Source organism: Urocitellus parryii, chromosome 6 (assembly GCF_045843805.1).
Source record: "Urocitellus parryii isolate mUroPar1 chromosome 6, mUroPar1.hap1, whole genome shotgun sequence".
NCBI classification, from domain to species: Eukaryota; Metazoa; Chordata; class Mammalia; order Rodentia; family Sciuridae; genus Urocitellus; species Urocitellus parryii.
In genome coordinates, this window is record NC_135536.1 from 86,743,654 (window position 1) to 86,769,449 (window position 25,796).

Genomic DNA, 25,796 nt, shown 5'->3' on the forward strand with positions numbered 1-25,796 from the left:
TTTTAATTCTGATGCTATAGGAGTCTTATTAAGGAAGTCGGGGCCTATTCCAACATGATGGAGATTTGGGCCTACTTTTATCTTCTGTTAGGCACAGTGTCTCTGGTTTAATTCCTAGACCTTTGATCCATTTTGAGTTGAATTTTGTGCATGGTGAGAAATAGGGGTTTAATTTCATTTTGTTACATATGGATTTCCAGTTTTCCAAGCACCATTTGTTGAAGAGTCTATCTTTTCTCCAATGTACGTGTTTGACAACTTTGTCTAATATAAGATAACTGTAGTTATGTGGGTTTGTCTCTGTGTCCTCTATTCAGTACCATTGGTCTACCAGTCTATTTTGGTGCCAATACTATGCTGTTTTTGTTACTATTGCTCTGTAGTATAGTTTAAGGTCTGGTATACTGATGCCACTTACTTCACTATTCTTGCTAAAGATTGCTTTAGCTACTCTGGGTCTATTATTTTTCCAGATGAATTTCATGATTGCTTTTTATATTTCTATGAGGAATGCTTTCAATGTTTCTCCATTTAGAATGATGTTGCCCTAGGGTTTAACATAGATAGATTTTACAATGTTGAGATATGTTCCTGTTATCCCTAATTTTTCTAGTGTTTTGAAAACAAAGAGGTGCTACATTTTGTCAAATGCCTTTTCTCATCTATTGAGATGATCATATGATCGTTATCTTTAAGTTGATTGATGTGATGATTTACATTTATTGATTTCCATATGTTGAACCAACCTTGCATCCCTGGGATGAACCCCACTTGGTTGTAGTACACTATCTTGTTGATATGTTTTTGTATTCAATTTCCCAGAATTTTATTGAGATTTTTTGCATCTATGTTCATTAAGATATTGGTCTAAAGTTTTCTTTCTTTGATGTGCTTTGCCTGGTATAGGAATCAAGGTGATAATGGCCTCACAGAATGAATTCGGAAGTGCTCCCCCTTTTTCTATTTCATGAAATAATTTGAGAAGTATTCACATTAGTTCTTCATTAAAGGTCTTGTAGAACTCAGCTCAAGTTGCTGTCCAGTCCTGGGCTTTTCTTTGTTGGTAGAATTCTGATGGCATCTTCTATTTCATTGCTTGAAATTGATCTGTTTAAATTGTGTATATCATCCTGTTTTAATTTGGGCAAATCATATGACTCTAGAAAATTTTCTATGCCTTCAATATTTTCTATTTTACTGGAGTACAAGTTTTCAAAATAATTTCTAATTATCTTCTGTATTCCTGTAGTGTCTGTTGTGATATTTCCTTTTTCATTATATATGTTAGTAATTTGAGTTTTCTCTCTACTTCACTTTGTTAGCATAGCTAAGGGTCTGTCAATTTAATTATTTTTTCAAAAAAACAACTTTTTGTTTTGTCAAATTTTTTCAATTGTTTCTTTTGTTTTGATTTCATTGATTTCAGCTCTAATTCTAATTATTTCCTGTCTTCTGCTGCTCTTGGTGTTTATTTGTTCTTCTTTTTCTAGGGCTTTGAGATATAGTGTTAGGTCATTTATTTGTTGACATTTTCTTCTTTTAAGGAATGAACTCCATGCAATGAACTTTCCTCTTAGTGCTGCCTTCTTAGTGTCCCAGAGATTTTGATATGTTGTGTCTGTGTTCTCATTCACCTCTAAGAATTTTTCAATCTCCTCCTGATGACTTCTGCAACCCATTGTTCATTCAGTAGCATATTATTTAGTCTCCAGGTGTTGGAGTAGCTTTTATTTTTTATTTTATTATTGCTTTCTAGTTTCATTCCATTATAATCTGATAGAATGAAGAGTAGTATCTCAACATTTTTTGTATTTGCTAAGAGTTGTTTTGTGGCATATTTCTATTTTATATATTCTATTTTAGAGAAGTTTCCATGTGCTGCTGAGAAGAAAGTGTATTAGCTTGTTGAAGGATGAAATATTCTATATATATCAGTTAAGTCTAAGTTATAAATTGTATTATTGAGTTCTGTAGTTTCTTTGTTCAGCTTTTGTTTGGAAGATCTATCCAGTGGTGAAAGAGGTGTGTTAAAGTCACCCAGAATTATTATGTTGTGATCTGTTTGACTCTTGAACTTGAGAAAATTTGTTTGATGAACATGGATGCTCCATTGTTTGGAGCATATATATTTATAATTCTTATGTATTGTTGGTGTATGGTTCTTTTGAGCAGTATGTAGTGTTCTTCTTTATCACTTTTGATTAACTTTAGCTTGAGTCTGCTTTATTTGATATGAGGATGGAAACCCCTGCTTGTTTCCACAGTCCATGTGAGTGGTATGACTTTTCCTAACCTTTCACCTTCAGTCTGTGGATGTCTTTTCCTATGAGATGAGTCTCTTGGAGGCAGCATATTGCTGGGTCTTTGTTTGTTTGTTTGTTTGTTTTTATTCAAACTGATAATCTATGTCTTTTGATTGGTAAGTTTAGGCCATTAGCATTCAAGGTTATTACTGAGACATGATTTGTATTCCCAGCCGTTATTTTTTATTTATTTTTGGTATTTAACTTGACTTGGTTTCTCTTTTGATTAGTTTTTCCTTTAGTGTAATATCTCACCTCCATCTGCTGATTTTCATCATTGTTTTTCATTTCCTCTTCATGGAATATTTTGCCGAGGATGTTCTGTAGTTAAGGCTTTCTAATTGTAAATTTTTTTAACTTTTGTTTATCATGAAAGGTTTTTATTTCATCAGCAAATCTAAAGCTTAATTTTTATGGATATAAGATTCTTGTTTGCTATCCATTTTCTTTCAGAGCTTGGTATATGTTGTTCCATGATCTCCCAGCTTTGAGTGTCTGGGATGAAAAAATCTTCTGAGATATGAATTGGTCTCCCCCTATGTGTGTTCTGATTCCTCTCTCTTGTAGCCCTTAAGATTCTATTCTTATTCTTTATTCTAGGCATTTTCATTATTATGTGCCTTGGTGTAGATCTGTTGTAATTTTGAACATTTGGTGTCCTATAAGCCACTTTTATTTGATTTTCCAATTCATTCTTCATGTTTGGGAAATTTTCTGATATTATCTCATTCTTTTGGTTTGAAACTCCGTGCCTTCTTCTATTCCAATAATTCTTAGATTTGGTCTTCTGATGTTATTGCATAATTCTTGGATGTTCTGTTCAGGGTTTCTTACTATCTTTACTGTGTGGTCAACTTTACTTTCCAGATTGTATACTTTGTCTTCATTATCTGACGTTCTTCTTTCCAAGTGATCTAGTCTGCTGGTTATGCTTTCTATTGAGTTTTTTTATTTGGTTTATTGTTTCCTTCATTTCAAGGATTTCTGATTTTGTTTGCTTGATTTTTTTTTCAGAATCTCTACCTCTTTCTTGAAGTAATCTTTTGCTACCTGTATTTGCTCTCTTATCTCCTTGTTGGAGTGATCAATTTTTGCCTGTATTTGCTCATATAGTTCATTCTTTAATTCACAGATCATTTTAATTGTAAACATTTTGAACTCTTTCTCTGACATTTCATCCACTTCACTGTCCATGGGATCTGATATTGTAGTATCCTCGTTTGTTTGGGGCACTTTCCTCCCTTGTTTTTTCATGGTGTCTATGTGTCTTCCTTTCTTGCAGTGTGGATCTAAGATATTACAGTTTCTTTCCTATATTCTTGTAGTACCTGTGCAGATTGTTCCTTACCTTGATGTTGGACTTCCAGACCCTGCTGGGGTCCATTAATGAATGCTACTGAATCCTGGATCTGGGTCCTGCGCAACCCTTCAGGTGTCCTATGATGGATGCTACTGCAAATAAAGGTGTGGTGGCAATAGGGGAGGTAACTCAAGAAAGCAGTGGAGGTGCCCCAAGATGAATGCAAGGTCTTTCAGAGATTGGGCTGAAATTGTGGGCCGTACACTGGCTTTGGGATGCCTACTGTGAGATGCAGTTGCTTTAAGTCCCTGTCTTTTGTCAAAAGGTAGATGCTATTACATGCAGAAGACTATGGAAATGTCTGCATTGTCCCAAGTTGGAAGTGGGTTAGGCCTGGGCTCCCAGGTGGGAGAGGGGTGACGGACTCAACCTACCCTGGGCCTGGGTTCTGTGCAGGAGGGAAGAGGCAGATCTGGGCCAAGCCTGAGCTCTGGCAGGGGTCTGCTGGTTGGAGGAGGTGGTCCTGTTCCAGAGCCTGAGCTTCAGTGGGTGTCTGCCAGTGGCAGAATGGACCCAGGCCTAACATGGGCCTGGGTCCCATCCAGGTGGGCAGAGGTGGATCTCAGGGGTTGATTCTTTATGTCAGCTTGACTGGATTACAGGGTGCCCAGTATTTAGCAAAATAACATCTCTGGGTGAGTCTGTGTGTTTCTAGATGAGATTGGCATTTGAATTGATAGTAATGAATATGGCAGAGGGTTTATTTGCATTCCAGAAAGAGCCAATATTGCTGGAAGGAACTGCTAACCGTGATTCTGGTGAGCATTCAGAAAGAAAAGAGGAGAGTTATGGAGAAAGCTACTATTTTTCAGAGAATACATGAATAATAATGTAGAAATATGGACTATCATGACCTACATGATATTAAATCAGTTTCCCTGAACTAGGGTGGTGAGTCATATTAGAAATACTAATGGTATGAGAGATTTAAGAAATAAAAAGGAGACATGGAAATAATTAAAAAGTGGGGGCATGGTAGGATGGAGCCCATGAATTTTATTTGGTTGGGTAGGAACACCAATGGGATTCAGAGTGAAGGACTTCCTGAGGAAAACAGGAAGAAGATGGCAAAAACAATTTAGTTGGGGTTTATCAGGTTAAACCTATCTGCTCTACTTCCAGGCTGCTGTGTTTGCATCCAAGTCTGTCTGAGCCAATGGGTGGAGTATCAGCATCAGCAGTCTCAGGTGGAATTTCACCAAGAGTTCTCAGAAAAGCAACCCCACTGCTTTGAGATGGCTCAAACAAATCCAAAATTCATTCACAGCTCCTGACAGTGGACATTGTTTTAGTGTTTTTGCTACTGTGACCAAAAGAACTGACAAGAAAAATTTTAGAAGAGGACAAGTTTATTTGGGTTTCACAGTTTTAGAGTTCTCAGTGCATAGACAGCCAACTCTATTCTCTGGGCTCAAGGTAAAGGAGAACATCATGGTGGAAGGATGTAGCATAGGAAGGCAGCTCAGGACATCACACCAGGAAGCAGACAGACAGACAGAGACAGCTCCCCCTCACTACATGCAAAATATATAACCCAGAGGCACATCTCCAATGACTCACCTCCTCCAGCCATACCCTACCTGCCTACAATCTTTACCCAATAATCTCTCTCAGGATATTAATGCACTGATTAGATCAAGAGTCTCATTACCCAATCATTTCACCTTAAACTTTCTTGTCTCACAAATGAGCATTTGGGAAGACACCTCATATCTAAACCAATGCATTCTGCCTCTGATCTCCCAAAACTCATGTCCATCTCACAATGAAAAGTACATTTAATCCATTTTCAAGAGTCCCCATAGTTTCAACAATTCCTGGATCACCCAAAAGTCCAATTTCAAAGTTTCCTCTGAGAATCAAGGTGCTCCTGTGTGTGCTCTCTCTCTCTCTCTCTCTCTCTCTCTCTCTCTCTCTCTCTATATATATATATATATATATATATATATACATATATATATACAATATATATTATATAAAAATATATAATATATATTTATATTTTATATTTATAATTATGTAATATATATTTATATATTTATAAATTTTATATATAAAATATATATATATATATAAAATACCTAATAATATTTAGAGGAGGAAAAGTTTATTTCAGTCTTTATTGCTCTGGGCCCAAGCTGAGGCAGCACATCATAGGGGAAAAGCCTAGTGAAGGAAAACTTCTTAACTCATGGCATGGTCAAGAAGCAGAGAGGGAGAGGAATGTAAAAGTCCAGAAGAAAATATGCACTTTTCTAGTGCATGCCCTAGTGACCAACCCCTTCCAGCCACACCCCACTACCTACAGTTACCACCCTGTCAGTCCATTCAAACTAGAATTACTAATTTGCTTACAGCTCTCATGATCCAATTATGTAACCTCTGAATATTCCAATATTAACAGATTTTGAGGAACACCTTATATCCATACCATAACATTCTGTCCCAGCCCACAAAAGCTCATGTCCATCTTACAATACAAAATGCATTTAGTCCACCTCTAAGAGTCTCAGTCTTAACAGTTTCAGCATTAGTCCAAAAGTCCAATTTCAAAGTTTCTTCTGAGACTCAAGGCAAACTCTGTTAGCCCCTGTAAAAATCAAAAGCAACTTACATATATCTAATATATAGTAGCATAAATTAAACATTCCCATTCTGAAAGGGAGGGATAGCAACACAGAAAGAAGGAATGGGGCCAAAGCAAGATCAAACACCCAGTTGAGCAGACAAGTCCAATAACTCTGTGTACTGCCTCTAGAATAAACAGCCAGAACATATGTTCTCCAAAGGGCTTGCGCAGCCCCACCCCTTTGACCTTGCTTGAAGTATACACGGGTCTCTTTTAGCCTGGCTTTCTCTGGAGCCTGAAGCTTTTCTTGGAAGACAGTCCATGTCACTGGCATCTCTTTATTCCTGAGGTTTCCATTCTAGCTTTGCTTCACCTTTATAGATTTATGTGTTGCCCTCTCAGGGGCAGCCTGCAGGGAATCCAACCCTGCTACATTTTGCCTGGCCTCACAGGCCTTCCTTTAAAATCTTGGCAGAAGCCTCTATGACTGCTTAACTTTAGCATCCTTTATTCCTGCAGAACCAGCACCACAAGGTTGATTCCAAGGTCTGCTGCCTACTCAAACAATACCTGGGGCCCTAGATTCATAGCTGCAGTGGCCTCTGAGTGCCTGCTTAGCTCAGTGTGGTGAAACAACTTCCTAAGCCCTCTTGTACAAGTATGGCACTTCCATTATCTCTTCTCAAAGGAATTTCTTCTTCTATATCCCTCAGAACCTATAGTGGATGTGATCTTACAAATTCCTAGAAGCCTTTCATAGGAAGTTATTAATAACAGGATTTGGAGCATGATATTAACAACTTCCTATGCAAAGAACTTTGTCCTCTGAATTCTTAATATTATAGCAATAAAAGCCAAAGACCATAACCATAAAATATTGAAATAGCCCTTCAAATATAAGAGAAGACTTTGGCATAAGTCTTCTTTATTATCACATTTAATCATATTTGGAATTAAATGTGATAATTGTTTTTTTCAAAAATAGAAGTCATAAACAGTCTAAAAATGTTAATAAATTCTGACATCCTAGGTTGCTGGATATTTCTGGTATAAGAGGCGCAAATAGGAAAAAGTAGAAGGATCAAAAGTTGGGGGAAGAAGGAGCAGAATAAGATCCACATTGAACATCGACTGTGGAGACAAGCTCTACATAATGATGAATGCTGTTCTAGAAAACAGCAGAGCATTTATGGTTTTGTTATTCAATCCTTTTCTTTTAAAAATAACTGAGGGATAAATAGATATAGCATTTTCCAAGGGGAGAAAATTATATATCCCATTAATAATGTGCCACAGGGTTGAGGGTGCACTTGCAAGAGTAGGGTGCTTGCCTAGCATGAGTGGGGTTCTAGGTTCAACTCCCAGCACTACCTAAAAAATTAAATTAAAAAAAATAATTGTGCTAGGGACAGTCAACTCATGTACCTATTCATACTATATTGAGCCACTGGGCCTTTTAGCCTTGGTGTTTGAATCCTGATGGTACTAGTGTCTATATATCTGGCTCATAGTGTGCAGATAATGTGAAAATATATGACTTTATTTGCATAAATATATGTTCTGAATGTGTCCATATCATGAAGGTAGTGAGCCAACGTGATGACCAAGCTGATTTATAGCTTTTATTAAAGATACAAAATCAAGGTGAAATTATTCAGGATTCATCAGGAAGAACAAAGACAAGTCTTGTAGAATTCATGTATTAACTATGGCAATAGCTATATCTTTGTTCCTTATATGAGGTAATGTTTTTCTAGGGATATTTAGCAATATTTAGCCATCAATCAATTGGCATTACATCATAAAAGCACCTGTGTTCCTGCTAATCTGGTGTGGTGTCATAATCACATTGGCAGGGACCTAACAAAGCATGTGATGCAGTACAACAGAAAAACTAGAAAAGCTGTGCTTTATATCACACTGTTCAGCAGGATATAGACTTTTCCTACATTTAAATTATAACTGCAAGTGCAAAAAAACCCCATTATCCTAGACTCAGCCAATAGAAGCTATAATTATTACTTGAGGGGACAAGAAATCTTACTCATAAAAAAGGATATCATTTATTTATTAAACTAATATGAATAACTTTTCAGGAAGGTGGTGAGACAGTATATGGGAATCCAAGTTATCTCATACACATAGCAGGAGCAACTGTTTTGGGAAAAATAATATCTCATATAAACACAAGAGATTTCATAATTAGAGAGGGAAGGAATAATGAACTACCTTTTCCTGTAATAGACATAGGAATTCCAAAGTTTGGAAGATTAGATATCTGATTTCTGCAGGAGATGCTTCACAGATAGCTTAAATCATTTTTCATTTTCCTTTTTATATGTTATTTGTATCTAAGTATCTTAGATACTTAGATCTTCACAGCCAGTTCAGTATCTGGTTAATATGTGAAGTCTTCATCAGGATCTCTAGTTCAAAGCCAGTCTCAGCAGAAGCTGTGCTAAGCAACTCAGTGAGAACCCTGTCTCCAAATAAAATACAAAATAGGGCTGGAGATGTGGCTCAGTGGTTGAGTGCCCCTGAGTTCAATCCCTGATATCCCTCCCCATCCAAAAAAGAATGTTTTATATATTGCAAGATACACAGAAGAAATTATGTATTGTGAAATTTATGTAATACATATATACTTTTAATATATTCAATTAAAATATAATGAATTATATTTTACTATATTTAATTAAAAATATAACAAATTCTACTTTAAGTGCCTCTATTAAGGCATTTATTTATATTATGCTTATAAGTTTATTTAAATCCAAGTACTGAAATTTACATTTTTCATTTGTTCATTCATTTATCAGTTTATAATGGGCACTTAGTGAGTCTCTACTATATGCAAAGATCTCTAGGTTCTGCAGAGCAAAATGTAGACGTAAAGTTAATATTTTCATTAAGAAGAGTACATAAATGAAAATAGTTCCCACATTAATGGAAAACCTCTTTTTAAAAATTAATAACCGAAATGAATTGCAACCCAATTGAATCAGGACTTACTTGGTTCCTATGACACTGTACTTTGTATTTCTCCCTCCAGTTTGACAGTCATTAACAGGATAAGAGGGAATGACTTCTGCAGAGGGTGAAATGAGCCCTGCTCTGGCCACACAGAAATGAGACAGAGGCCCATCACTTACTCTACAATTCCCCTTAGCTAACCTGTGCCTAACTGATTTTATACCACAAAATCTTTCACACATGGATGTTTCGGTCCAAAAGAACAGCTGATCTGTGAGATGTGATAAGGGAGAGAAAAAGAAAGATGAATAAGAGGAGAAATAATGCACAACCATAGATTTCTCGAAGTCCTTCTCAAGGTGAAAGAATATCACCTCTTCAATAAGAGCAAAACTTTTTGGCTGTGGACAGGTAACACTATAAACTAGATGAGAACATGCTTAAATGTCACAAGTAAAAGCATCTATTCAAGGGAAAGGAATGCAGAGGGTAGTGTATGCTCATGACCAGAAACCTCAAGTGTTGAGCAGAGCCAGGGGCCCTGCCCAGGCCTACATTATGAGCTAAAGGTAAGGAATGCAGCTTACTAGTGGCTTAAATTCTTTAGGGACTAGAATGGCTTCATTCTGAGCCTTCACTCAATAAGAGCCTGTCTTTGAGCTGTCCCCTCAGCAAGTGACTCAGCAGTCCTGACAAACCCTATGGGCCACTGCTCAAGTGAAGAGAAGATCCTATCAGGTATAGCAGCATGGCTCAGTCTCAAATAACTTTTGCTTGCTTTTGTGGCTGAGCTTCTAGGAAAGAAGCCAGAAATCATGCAGTTAGCAAGGGAAATCAAGTGGGGCCCGCCTTGGCCTGAGATTTTGATTCGCTTTTTTATGCGATGATTCCTTCCCTCCCTCCCTCTCTCCCTTCCTTCTTCCCTTCCTCCCTCCCTTCTTCCTTCCTTCTTCCCTCCTTTCCTCCTTCTCCCTCCCTCCCTCCCTTCCTTCCTTCCCATTCAAAGAGCTTCCAGCTCTTTCTGCTGGCTGAGGACTTCACTTGTTCTTCTGTGCAGGTTCTCTATTAGTTGACAGATTCCTTGACCTTGTTGAATTTTTGAAGTTTGGAGACTCAGAATGAGAAAGTAGGTTGTATCTTTCAGTATACAAATGGAGCCTCACTTAGGCTAAGCAGAGGAGCACTTCTCTGAGTATAATCAAGGGGTTAGATTTTAAGTAATATGCATCTGAATTCCAACTCTGCTGCTTGTTACTTCTGAGATTTGGGGCAATTCATTTAAACTTATAATATTTGGGAAAAAGTAATATTTAGCCTATTTACTGTTTTTTTTTTGAGAATTCAATGAGATGAACTATATGAGAAGTGCTATGAAAATGGCAAAGCCCTAAAAAATATAAACTTATATCACAGTGACTTTTCTTCTGCACGTAGCAACTGTCTTTACTTAACTCTCTCCCATTCTCCCCCATTCTGCTTTGTATTATATAACAGCAAGTTAAAGGAACGTGAATCGTTATGTCTCCCTGAGGACAAAGTCTAGAACTCCACACATTCAGTCATTGAGGATGGGGCAGAGGGAGGATCCATGATGGGATGAATGGAATCATGTGACACAGAGTTTGTAGCTCTGACAATTGTTTTCATTGTTTAGATTTAAAAAATAAAATACACTTCAAGTGAAAATAACTTATTTTCTTGTGTATTTCTTCTAGGAAATACCTTCAGGTGGTATTCAGGAAACTCTCAGACATAAAATTGCTTCCAGAATGTCATATCAAATAACAACTGCCACATAGAAGAACTCCTAAACCAAAAACTACAATGTGTTTACCCTTTAAAAATGTACCCACCCCCTGCACTCTCCAGTATCTGAGTTTCTTCCTTGTTAATTTTCCCCTAAGCCCTGAAAGGTGGTTGCCTTCTAGGTTGCTCTTCCAATTAAACCACAGGGATCTCTATTATATCCCTTATTTATAATTCAACCCGTTACCTAGTTGACAATTCTTCATATCACATTTATTTCTTCAAATGACTAGTGTGGTGTCCTGGCTTGAACCCATGCAGCAGGGTTGGTATTGAATGGGGCTCCAGCTCTCCCTGTGGAGTGAAAATCAGAATAATGCCCTTTCTTATAGGAAGGGACTAAATGTTTGCACCATGTACACATCCTGGAAAATCAAGATCATAGGTCATAGCATCTGCAAATGTCCTGAAAGGGCTTTTCTGGAGATTGAAAATATCATGGGAATCAAATCTTACTTTACATTTCCACAGTTTGGAGTTCATGTTTTGCCTTTTAGACTATATTGTTCATTAAATAGAAACATATATTTATTCATATAAGTGTGCCACATACATACAAAGCATATCTCTTTTTTATGTTTTCAAATTATATAAGTTACTTTTTTTAAAATAAACGGTCTAATGACATTGTAAATCCTCATTAAATTTCAGACAAGACTGAATATCTCTTCCCTTGAAAAACAGTGGTTCACCCCAAAGAAATGGTGGCAGCTCAGAAGGGTACCTCCCAGTACAGAGCTATGGCAGGGTGATTTATACAGTGAAGAATATCAGGATTCCAACAGATGGCCCATCAATTGGTTGAAATTATTGTCTTATTAAATTTTTTGTCTTTCCCCTGTTATATAAGGTGTTGTTTTTACCAAGGTAACTTTAGGATGAAAACTTAACTGATTCTTGAACCAAACTGTGAGGAGGCAACCATGACCTCTCCTGTTCATCTTTCAGGAATGGAGAGTTTACACAGTTTAACTGAGATCACACACACTAAAGAGTCAGAATTAGAAACAGAATAGGTATTTTCTAACTTTTTTACATTCTACTATGCTAATTTTCAGACAAGTGAAATCTGAGAGAATTAATCACTGGTACATCTGATATATATATACACACACATACATACATACATACATACATACATACTTTTTAAAAATATATATGTATATATTTTTTTAATATTTATTTTTTAGTTGTACTTAGATACAATATCTTTATTTCACTTATTTATTTTTATGTGGTGCTGAGGATCGAACTCAGGGCCCTGTACATGCAAGGCAAGCGCTCTACCACTGAGCCACAACCCCAGCCTCTATGTATATACTTAAAAAAAAATTTTTTTTTCTTCTCTTGATATTTTAAAAGAAAATTGGTTCCTTAAACCACTAATTATATTGTACTTTAAGTCTGAAATGTATTTAAATGCAAAATACATAACAGAAACCCAAAAGAATGAAATCATACTATTAGGACTTTTTCACATTTGTTCGAAATTTTACAATGTTGAATTTAAATAGAAAGTAATAAGTTAAAGATGACTATTTTAAACCCTAAAATAACTAGTAAAAATATTACAAGGAGTTAAAACTCAAAAGTCAATAAAGGAAATAGAATGGAATGCTAACAGGAATATTTGATTAATCCAAAGGAAACAGGAAAGGAAAAATAGAACAACAATAAAAACAAGGGACAAAAAGAAGAGAAAAGCAAGGTGATAGAATCAAATGTAAAATAATTGTTAATAATCACATACAATGAAACCAAACACTGAAAAGGCAGGGATTGTTATATATTTTTTAAATTCAATTCCACATTCTGTTTACCAAAGCTTAATTTTACATATAAAGTTATAGATAGGTTATACAAAGTTGCAGGATGGAAAAGGGTTGTACCACACAAACAATAAGTGTAAAATGTAGCTGTTATATCATTCAAATGAGCAGTATTTCCATTAGTATAGAAGAGGAAAATTTAACAATGATAATGGAGTTGAGTAATCAAGAAAACCACAAGCTTAAATGTTAGATTTTCATTTACTCAGAAAGGAGAGCTTCAAAATAAAGAAGTAAATGCAAACCCAGGTAAATGAATAGATAAATCCTTAATTATAGTCAGACATTTTAAAATCTATTTATCCATTGTTACTAAAACAATTTAAGAAAAAGATCAGAAAAGATATAGAAGGTGTCAGAAAAACTATAAATTATCTTAACCTAACAGACATTTACAGAATATTTTACCCAACAGAGCAGAATAATATTTTTTCCAAGGATATTATGTGACATTCACCAAAATAAAAAACATGATGCCCCATCCAAATACAATGTCCAATAAATTTCAAATAATTGAAATCTTGTTGAATGAAACTAATCACAATAAAATTAAATTAGAAATTGATGTTAGTAAAATTCTCAGCAAATCCCCACATATTTTTAAATTAAACGATACACTTCTGATTACCCACAAGCCAAAGAGGAAATCACAATACAAATTAGAAATCTGTCAAGCTGAATAATGGTGAAAATGCAGATGCACAGTTTGTCATTATGCAGCCAAAGCTTAGAAGGAAGTCTGTGACTTACTTGCTCATGTCAGAAAAGCGGAGAGGTTTTTCAGTAGTGATCAAAGTTCCCACATTAAAAAGCAAAAGAAGAGTACATGGGGGGGGGAGAAATAGTTAAGGTAATATATTCAGGAAATAAAAAATAATGATAGAAAAAAATGACCAAAAGTCGGTCTTCAAAAATACTAGTCAAATTGACAACAACCAGCAAGATTGATCAAAGGACAAAGAAAAACATACCTTTCCAGGATCCAAAATGAAAGAGAATATGCCATTACAGACCCTGTACATACTAAAAAAAATTAAGAAAGAATATTGTGAACAACTGTGTAGAATAAATTGCATGACATAGATGAAAGAGGTGAGATGCTTGAAAACAAACTTAAGCAAACAGAAGAAAAAGAAAATCCAAATAGCTCTGCAGCTATTAAAAAATTTTAAATTTATTACAAAAACCTTTCCACAAAGAAGGCAATTATCAGACACTAAGTGGTAAATGAGCCCCACAAAATTACTCTGTAGGTTGGATGGTTCAATTTCTCAGACTCTCTGGGGAGAGGAGCAGGCTGTACAGCATCCTTGGCTTGCTCTTTCATAGCCATTCTCCATCCTTCTCCACATTTCTCTCTGCCTTACAAGATTTACTCAGAGATTATATCAACAGGCCCTGTTCCCTTCTTGCTTCCCACTGGTCACAGACCATGGGAAGTGCTGACAGAAGTCGGAATAGGAGCGTGCTGTCGGGGTTATTCATTCTCTTGCTTCTTCTCTGGAGGGCCAAGGCAGGCCCCTGCTTCCCTTGATCAGAGATCACAGCTTAAGTCAGTTGGGCACTCCACACAACTCACTGACTCCAGATCCTAGGCACCTCTGCCTTGCCTCACCCCTTCAGGCCTGCAGAAAATAGCAGTACTGCCCACTGTTACTGGGCACAAGTTTCTAAACTGTTCTTTGTCATTTCATGGCATGTTAACCATACCTTTGAAAATGGTCCCTTAGTAAATCCTCTTTGCAAATTCTCTATTTTCAGCACATTGTATATTTCTTGAAAGAATCCTAATTGATGCAGTTGATGAGAGATTAAGATTTAACCCTAAAGCCATTGATTTAGTCAGCTTTTTCATTGCTTTGACTAAAAGACATGCCAAGAACAATTTTAGAGGAGGAAAAGTTTATTTGGGCTCATGGTTTCAGTGGTTTCAGTCCATAGATAGCTGGCTTTATTCCTTGGGGCTTGAGGCTATGCAGAACATCATGGTGGAACGGTGTAATGGAGGAAAGCAGCTCATACAATCATCAGGAAGCAGAAAAAGAAAGCACTTCTCAAAAATATGAACCCCAAAGTCACTCCTCCAATGACCCATTTCCATCAGACACACCCTACCTGCCTCCAGTTACCACTCAGTTAATGCCAATCAGGGGATTAATGCACTTATCACCCTATCAATTTACCTCTAATTTTCCTACATTGTCTCACACATGAGCTTTTGGGACATCTAATATCTAAACCACAACAGCCATAATATTTTTGAGTTGCTTTCACGAAAGAGCATTAAATAATATACAAACATAATGTACAATATTCAAACCAAAGGCAACAGATCAGAGGAGTGAGAACAGAAGAAGGGCAACGTGTTCCCAAAGGTAGCCTTACTGTTCAACATTCCTCCTCTTTCGGTGGGAAAAATGTTTTGGGTGAACCCCCTGAAGTATCCATAAATTATTAATAAATTTCTTTTTGAGAATTGATCTTCCAAAAATTAATTCTTTATCATGCTACATAGTATTCCCTGTGTAATATCTTTTTTTTCCAAAAGGTCTGTAGGCAATCATGAGATTGGAAAAACCAAACTCCAGCTGGGTGTGCTACAATTTAACTCAACTCCTACACCATCTACCTGGAGACAGAGTCAATTTGCACAGGTTAAAAGCTCAGTCCCACAAGACTGTCTTCACTTCAAAAGCCAGTGGCAAAACCCAGGTTGTGATCCGTAGGACTGTTATAGATTGGGATTTCCACTACACTGTTTTTAGCTTCAATAATTTTCTAGGAGAGCTCACAGAACTCAGGGAAACTTATTCATCCATTGACTTAATCCATATTACAAAGCATACAGATGAACAGCCAGATGGAAGAAATAATTGGGGCAAAGTAGGAAGGAAGGGGTGTTGAGATAGGGATGCCATGCTTTCTCCAAACCCACCACCCTCTCAGAACCTCCTCATGTTCAGCATCTCTACATCCCATTGGGATTTGGAGGGTTTTGTGGAGTATTTTTGCATTTTATCACACAGGCATTGTCAACTATTAACTAAATCTTCAGTCCTTCTTTCCCTTCTTGGAGGATGGGAGGTGATGCTGTAAATTGCAGTCATGGTTGGTCTTTATAGTGACTAGCTTCTAGTCAGGAGCCCATCAAAAAGACACCAAGGAAATTCCAGGAGGTTAGGAGATCTGTGTTAGCAATTTGGGTCAAAGACCAAATCATAGGAAAAAAAAATATACCTAGCACCTCCATTTCTCAGGAAATTATAAGGGTTTTAAGAATTCTGTGCCAGAAACTAAGGACAAAAACCAGATATCTGCTGAGTATTATTTCACAATATTACAGACACTTTTGTATAGAGAAAACTTCATATGAACTTTAAAAATTAGGAAAATAACAGCAGTAAAATCTTAAGAAAAATAAGAGATAATGAAGACAATATTAAAAATTAATGAATGGAAAAAAGGGAGCAAATAAAATTGAAAAGATAAGTTCAAGACAGCGTTTGAAACACACTAATAATAATAAATGCTAGTTTGCTTAAGTAAGAAAAAAACCCATGAATACACAGAAGTAAAACCACAAAGGGAGCATAATCAAACACAAAAAGGACATATAAGAAACTACTTTGCTTAACATCTTTTCACATAATTGAATACATGGATAAAGTTAATAATATTTTTAAAATATTAATTTATCAAAAAAAGGAGATTAGAGAGGTCCAAAACCTGAATATCCCACAATGTCTCATTGATAATTTTCAGGAAAAAGGAGAAACTATGAATGGAAAACTATAAATGAATAAACTCTTATTTAATGAGGACAAAAGAGAGGCAACTAGAAACTCTAGGAGGAAGGGAAAAAAGTTGTACTAGAAGGTCATGTTAACAAAAGGGAAAGAAAGAATGCCTTTTTGATGTTGAAGCTTGCAATACTCTGTGAGGAACAGATTTAAAACACTGCTGACATTCCCAAATCTAGTTTAACTGGCTCCGCTCTGAATAATTGTTTTATAATTAAAATATTACAAATTCTATTTATTAGTTTTAAATACTCAAGATCAACCTAGGAGAAAGCAAAGAACTCAGGTATAAAAATAATCCTGAGGGGACTAAAGTATTGCTATATTAATGAATGCATAAGGTGCTAATTTTTTTCTTCCTACATATTGGAAGTTAAAAGATAGTACCTAAGGTAGTCAGCTTTCTGTCACTATAACAAAAAACACCTAATAGTAATCAACTCAAAGGAAGAAAGATTTATTTTAGCCCATGGTTTCAGAGGTTTCAGTCCCCATGGCCACTTGGCACCACTGTTTTCTGGGTCTGTGGTGAAGCACAGCATCTTAACAAAGAAGACATGGTGGAACAGAGCTGCTTACCTCATGGAGGCCACAGAAAAGAGAGAGAGAGAGAGAGAGAGAGAGAGAGAGAGAGAGAGAGAGAGAAGACAAGGTAAGGGTCCAGGTTCAAGTATATCTTTTCAGGGCATGCTCCCAGTGACCCACTTCCTCCACTAGGCCCCACCTCCTAGAGTTTCCATCACCTCCCAATAGAGCCACCTATTGACAACCACCCTTCAACACATGAGCCTTTGGGGACATTCCAGAGCCAAACTATAATAGTATCTAATATAAATGGCTTAAGAAATTAAAGCTAACAAGTTAATAAAAGTTCATAAAATATTGAATCGCTTGATAAAATTAAGCCTACTTGGTACCATCAATGATGAGCAAGGTTTCATCAAATACCAAATATGCCAGAACCTTGATCTTGAAATCCCCAGCCTCCAGAACGGTGAGAAATAAATTCCTATCATTTATAAAATGCCCAACCTGTGGTATTTTGTAATATAGGAGCACAAGCAGACTAAGGCAATGGCAAAGATTTTTAAAACTGCATACTGGTTGGTAAACATAAAATTGTTGGTTGGCAATACAATATTACATTGGCAATCCCAAGGGAAAAAATAAGAATTCTCATACATATATCATAAAATATAGATGTTGTTGGGCTCAGTGGTACTCATCTGTAATCCCAGCAGCTCTGGAGGCTAAGGCAGAAAGATCACAAGTTCAAAGCCAGCCTTAGCAATTTAGCAAGGTCCTAAGGAACTTATAGTGAGACTATCTCAAAAAAAAAAAAAAAATAGAAGGGGCTGGGAATGCAACTCAGTGATAAAGTGCCCCTGGGTTCAATCCCCAATAATCCCACCACCACCACCGAAATACATGTTACCCAGTAATTCCACAATGTTAGAAATGTGTGTAAAGATAAATGTGCACAGAAGTTCATTGTGGCATTATTTGTAAATTGAAAGAAACAAAATTAAAAGAACAACAATACGAGCAAAACAAGCAAGTGGTTTCAATAGAGGACAGGTTAAAGAGAGTTTCAGTACATTCACATAATGGTATATTGCACTAACCCAAAAAACAATAAAGAAATTCACAAAGTCCTGGCACTCAAAAAAATCCACAAAACATTGGTATATGAAAGCACTTCAAGAAATTTTTGTATAATGTGATTCTATTTGCATTAAATAATTGCATATTTAGAAAATACATTTGGACAAGGGAATATTCTTCAAATTATCAATATGTCTGTCCCTCAGGAAAATGAGAAGGAGGCAGTTTTATTTTTTTACTTCAAGTAATTCCCTATTTCGATTTTTCTCAACCATTTATTATATGATTTTATTAAATTCTTATCTCATTAAAGAGCTATAAAACACAAAATTAAATTGGTTGAAAAATCTTGCTTGGAAGCCCTGAGCCTCCTCAGCAGTTAGCATAGTGACTGGCAGAGAATAATTATTCAAGCAATATTTTCTGCTTAGATTGTAAATGAATAAATAAGGGATTGAAACCTGAATTTTTCTACCATGCACTTATATTCCTATCATATTACAACCACTTTACTATAATTAAATTTAAGAAAAGCCAATTGTCAAATAAAATTAAAAGTCAATTATCTTTATTTGTGGTTTAAAGAAAACATGGATCTTTAATCCAAGACTTGGTGCCATTGTTTTTTTTTTTTTTAATCATCTCTTGAGTTTCCTTGTGCGCAAAACCACTTTAGGCACACGCTTGGAATCCCTGCAAAATAGAACCCAACTAAATGAAAGCCCTTAAAAAGCATTTAAGAATCTGCAAGCCACGGGCGGGCGGGTCAGGCCCAGCAACCAGCCAAGGGACTGCAGCTACACGCGCCGGCGGGGAACGCGGACCGGACCCACTAGGACAGGTCCGGCGGATGGCTGAGGGCTAGGCCCGTCCCCTCCCCCAGTGTCTGCAGGTAGGCGGGACTGTGAACAGGAGCAGAGCTGGCCCAAAGCCTGCTGAGGGGCGGAACCGGCCCCTCCCCCAGTGCCTGCAAGCGAGGCGAACCGGCAAGCCACGGGCGGGCGGGTCAGGCCCAGCAACCAGCCAAGGGACTGCAGCTACACGCGCCGGCGGGGAACGCGGACCGGACCCACTAAGACAGGTCCGGCGGATGGCTGAGGGCTAGGCCCGTCCCCTCCCCCAGTGTCTGCAAGTAGGCGGGACTGTGAACAGGAGCAGAGCTGGCCCAAAGCCTGCTGAGGGGCGGAACCGGCCCCTCCCCCAGTGCCTGCAAGCGAGGCGAACCGGCAAGCCACGGGCAGGCGGGTCAGGCCCAGCAACCAGCCAAGGGACTGCAGCTACACGCGCCGGCGGGGAACGCGGACCGGACCCACTAGGACAGGTCCGGCGGCGGACGGCTGAGGGCTAGGCCCGTCCCCTCCCCCAGTGTCTGCAGGTAGGCGGGACTGTGAACACCAGCAGAGCGGGCCCAAAGCCTGCTGAGGGGCGGAACCGGCCCCACACCCAGTGCCTGCAAGCGAGGCGAACCTGCAACCCATCGGGAGGTTAGGCCCAGCAACCTATGGAGTGACACAGGTGCCCCTGGCGCCTGCTGGGTAGGTGGACCTTTGACCGACCAGCAAAGCAGACTTAGGGCCTGCCAGCATGGTAGACGGATCACACTAATTGGAGGAGGATCACAGCCACTACCTGCCCTGCAAGGGTGATTTTTCAACTATGCAAGAGCAATATAAATAAATAGAGGGGGAAAATATCAAAGATACAACAATTTCACCAAGCAGAAAGAAACGCCAGCAGTATGAAACGACAAGGAAAGAAAGGACCACAGGCAATGCAGGTCAACTCAACTTTAGAAGAGGTAATAGCTGCAACAGATGGAATGTCAGATAGAGAGCTCAGGACATACATGCTTCAGATGATCTGGAGTCTCAAGGAAGACATGAGACAGCAAAATCAGACAATGAAAGATCACATTGACAAACAAATCCAGGAAGTTAAAGATCAATTTCACAGGGAGATAGAGGTAATAAAAAACAAACAAATAGAAATACTAGGAATGCAGGAAACAATAAACCAACTTAAAAACTCAATTGAGAATACTACCAACAGAGTGGATCACTTAGAAGATAGAACATCAGACAATGAAGACAGAGTATTTCAACTTGAAAAGAACATAGATAGCTCAGCAAGTCTACTAAGAAACCATGAGCAGAACATTCAAGAGCTATGGGATAATATCAAAAGACCTAACTTAAGAGTCATTGGGATACAGGAAGGCACAGAGCTCCAAACCAAAGGATTAAGCAAACTATTCAGTGAAATAATACAAGAAAACTTCCCAGACTTGAAGAATGAGACAGAATCCCAAATCCTAGAAGCCTACAGGACGCCGAATGTGCAAAATCATAAGAGATCCACACCTAGACACATTATAATGAAGATGTCCAACATACAGAACAAGGAGAGAATTTTAAAAGCTACGAGGGAAAGGAAGCAGATTACATTTAGGGGTAAACCAATCAGAATAACAGCTGATCTCTCAACACAGAGTCTAAAAGCTAGAAGATCCTGGAATAACATATTTCAAACGCTTAAAGAAAATGGATTCCAACCAAGAATCTTGTATCCGGCGAAATTAAGCTTCAGGTTAGAAGATGAAATTAAAACCTTCCACGATAAACAAAAGTTAAAAGAATTCGCAGCTAGAAAACCATCTCTTCAAAAAATCCTTGGCAAAACATTACAGGAAGAGGAAATGGAAAATAACATTGATAACCAACAATGGGAGGTAGGACAGTAAAGGGGGGAAAGTAGTCAAAGAGGATAACAAATCAGGTTTAGTAACATCAATAAACAAATATGGATAGAAGAACAAACCATATCTCAATAATAACCCTAAATGTTAATGGCTTAAACTCACCAATTAAGAGACACAGGCTAGTAGAATGGATCACAAAACAAGACCCAACAATATGCTGTCTACAGGAGATGCATTTGATAGGAAAAGATGTACATAGACTGAAGGTGAAAGGTTGGGAAAAATCATATCACTCATATGGACCACGGAAACAAGCAGGAGTGTCCATACTCATATCTAATAAAATAGATTTCAAGCCAAAGCTAATCAAAAGGGATAAAGAAGGACACTTCATACTGCTCAAGGGAACCATACACCAACAAGACATAACAATCATAAATATATATGCCCCAAATAATGGAGCAGCCATGTTCATCAAGCAAACTCTTCTCAAGTTCAAGAGTCTAATAGACCACCATACAGTAATCATGGGAGACTTCAACACACCTCTCTCACCACTGGACAGATCTTCCAAACAAAAGTTAAATAAGGAAACTATAGAACTCAATAACACAATTAACAACCTAGACTTAATTGACATATATAGACTATACCACCCAACATCAAGTAGCTACACTTTTTTCTCAGCAGCACATGGAACCTTCTCAAAAATAGACCATATACTATGTCACAAGGCAACTCTTAGACAATACAAAGAGGTAGAGATAATACCATGCATCTTGTCTGATCATAATGGAATGAAACTGAAAATCAATGATAAAAGAAGAAAGGAAAAATCAAACATCACCTGGAGAATGAACAATAGGTTGCTGAGTGATCAATGGGTTTTAGAAGACATCAAGGAGGAAATTAAAAAATTCCTAGAGTTAAATGAAAACACAGACACAACATATAGGAATCTATGGGACACATTGAAAGCAGTTCTAAGAGGAAAATTCATTGCTTGGAGTTCATTCCTCAAAAAAAGAAAAAACCAACAAATAAATGATCTCATACTTCATCTCAAAATCCTAGAAAAAGAAGAGCAAAACAACAGCAAAAGAAGTAGAAGGCAAGAAATAATTAAAATCAGAGCTGAAATTAATGAAATTGAAACAAAAGAAACAATTGAAAAAATTGACAAAACTAAAAGCTGGTTCTTTGAAAAAATAAATAAAATTGACAGACCCTTAGCCATGCTAACGAAGAGAAGAAGAGAGAGAACCCAAATTACTAGCATACGGGATGAAAAAGGCAATATCACAACAGACACTTCAGAAATACAGAAGATAATCAGAAATTACTTTGAATCCTTATACTCCAATAAAATAGAAGATAGTGAAGGCATAGATAAATTCCTTGAGTCTTATGATCTGCCCAGATTGAGCCAGGAGGATATAGACAACCTAAACAGACCAATAACAATAGAGGAAATAGAAGAAACCATCAAAAGACTACCAACTAAGAAAAGCCCAGGACCGGATGGATATACAGCAGAGTTTTACAAAACCTTTAAAGAGGAACTAACACCAATACTTTTCAAGCTATTTCAGGAAATAGAAAAAGAGGGAGAACTTCCAAATTCGTTCTACGAGGCCAACATCACCCTGATTCCGAAACCAGACAAAGACACTTCAAAGAAAGAAAACTACAGACCAATATCTCTAATGAACCTTGATGCAAAAATCCTCAATAAAATTCTGGCGAATCGGATTCAAATACATATCAAAAAAATTATACACCATGATCAAGTAGGATTCATCCCTGGTATGCAAGGTTGGTTCAATATACGGAAATCAATAAATGTTATCCACCACATCAATAGACTTAAAAGTAAGAACCATATGATCATCTCGATAGATGCAGAAAAAGCTTTCGACAAAGTACAGCATCCCTTTATGTTCAAAACTCTAGAAAAATTAGGGATAACTGGATCATACCTCAACATTGTAAAAGCAATCTATGATAAGCCACAGGCCAGCATCATTTTGAATGGAGAAAAATTGAAGGCATTCCCTCTAAGATCTGGTACAAGACAGGGATGCCCTCTCTCACCACTTCTGTTCAACATAGTCCTCGAAATACTGGCCAGAGCAATTAGACAGACGAAAGAAATTAAAGGCATAAAAATAGGAAAAGAAGAACTTAAATTATCACTATTTGCAGATGATATGATTCTATACCTAGCAGACCCAAAAGGGTCTACAAAGAAGCTATTAGAGCTAATAAATGAATTCAGCAAAGTGGCAGGATATAAGATCAACACACATAAATCAAAGGCATTCCTGTATATCAGCGACAGAGCCTCTGAAACGGAAATGAGGACAACTACTCCATTCACAATATCCCCCCAAAAAATAAAATACTTGGGAATCAACCTAACAAAAGAGGTGAAAGATTTATACAATGAAAATTACAGAACCCTAAAGAAAGACATAGAAGAAGACCTTAGAAGATGGAAAAATATACCCTGCTCATGGATAGGCAGAACTAACATCATCAAAATGGCGATATTACCAAAAGTCCTATATAAGTTCAATGCAATGCCAATCAAAATCCCAACAGCATATCTTGTAGAAATCGATAAAAGAATCATGAAATTCATATGGAACAATAAAAGACCCAGAATAGCAAAAACAATACTAAGCAGGAAGTGTGAATCAGGCGGTATAGGGATACCAGACTTCAAACTATACCACAGAGCAATAGTAACAAAAACAGCATGGTACTGGTACCAAAACAGGCGGGTGGACCAATGGTACAGAATAGAGGACACAGTAACCAATCCACAAAACTACAACTATCTTATTTTTGATAAAGGGGCTAAAAGCATGCAATGGAGGAAGGATAGCATCTTCAGCAAATGGTGCTGGGAAAACTGGAAATCCATTTGCACCAAAATGAATCTGAATCCCTATCTCTCGCCGTGCACAAAAGTTAACTCAAAATGGATCAAGGAGCTTGATATTAAATCAGAGACATGGCATCTGATAGAAGAAAAAGTTGGTTATGATCTACACGCTGTGGGATCGGGCTCCAAATTCCTCAATAGGACACCCATAGCGCTAGAGTTAACAAATAGAATCAACAAATGGGACTTACTCAAACTAAAAAGTTTTTTCTCAGCAAAAGAAACAATAAGAGAGATAAACAGGGAGCCTACATCCTGGGAACAAATCTTTACTCCACACACTTCAGATAGAGCCCTAATAACCAGAATATACAAAGAACTCAAAAAATTAGACAATAAGATAACAAATAACCCAATCAATAAATGGGCCAAGGACCTGAACAGACACTTCTCAGAGGAGGACATACAATCAATCAACAAGTACATGAAAAAATGCTCACCATCGCTAGCAGTCAGAGAAATGCAAATCAAAACTACCCTAAGATACCATCTCACTCCAGTAAGACTGGCAGCCATTAGGAAGTCAAACAACAATAAGTGCTGGAGAGGATGCGGGGAAAAGGGCACTCTTGTTCATTGCTGGTGGGACTGCAAATTGGTGCAGCCAATTTGGAAAGCAGTATGGAGATTTCTTGGAAAGCTGGGAATGGAACCACCATTCGACCCAGCTATTCCCCTTCTTGGTCTATTCCCTAAAGCCCTAACAAGAGCATGCTACAGGGACACTGCTACATCGATGTTCATAGCAGCTCAATTCACGATAGCAAGACTGTGGAACCAGCCTAGATGCCCTTCAATAGATGAATGGATAAAAAAAATGTGGCATTTATATACTATGGAGTATTACTCTGCATTAAAAAAATGACAAAATCATAGAATTTGGAGGGAAATGGATGGCATTAGAGCAGATTATGCTAAGTGAAGCTAGTCAATCTTTAAAAAACAAATTCCAAATGACTCCTTTGATATAAGGAGAGTAAACAAGGACAGGGTAGGGATGAAGAGCTTGAGAAGAAGATTTACATTAAACAGGGATGAGAGGTGGGAGGGAAAGGGAGTGAGAAGGGAAATTGCATGGAAATGGAAGGCGATCCTCAGGGTTATACAAAATGTCATATAAGAGGAAAGGAGGGGTAAGACAAGATAATACAAATGGAAGAAATGATTTACAGTAGAAGGGGTAGAGAGAGAAAAGGGGAGGGGAGGGGAGGGGAGGGGAGGGGGGATAGTAGAGAATAGGACAGACAGCAGAATACATCAGACACTAGAAAGGCAATATGTCAATCAATGGAAGGGAAACTGATGTGATACAGCAATTTGTATACGGGGTAAAAGCGGGAGTTCATAATCCGCGTGAATCAACCATGTAATATGATGTATTAAGAACTATGTAATGTTATGAACGACCAATAAAAAAATAAATAAATAAATAAATAAAAAAAAAAGCATTTAAAAAGTAGCTCAGGCGATAGAAAAGCATTTGAGAAAACTTGGTCCATTCTCTGGTACTCCGAGTCCGGATAGAACATGTGGTCAATGACACGTTCAGCCTCTTCAGTATTCACTGTTTTTGTTTTTTTTAATTTTTTTTTTTTTTTTTTTGCAGGAGGCAACCTTACTTCAGTGGATGGAAATAAACATAATATAGAGTCTTCCTGGCTTCAGTGTCTGCCAAAATCAGAAAACAACAAACTGATTGTGACATCAAATTCCAGAGGAAGCCAACAAGTAACTTGTTTGTGTTGGGCTGACACAGGCCCGTGATGATTAACTGCCGTGCCCCCCATTCTCTCCAGGGCTCTGGATGTGGTGCTTCCTTACCTGTAAACAGAATCAGGATGCATCCTGAAGGGCAGCCAAGTGTCTGGCCTGGGGTAAGACACACACGTGGGTGAGGGAGCCA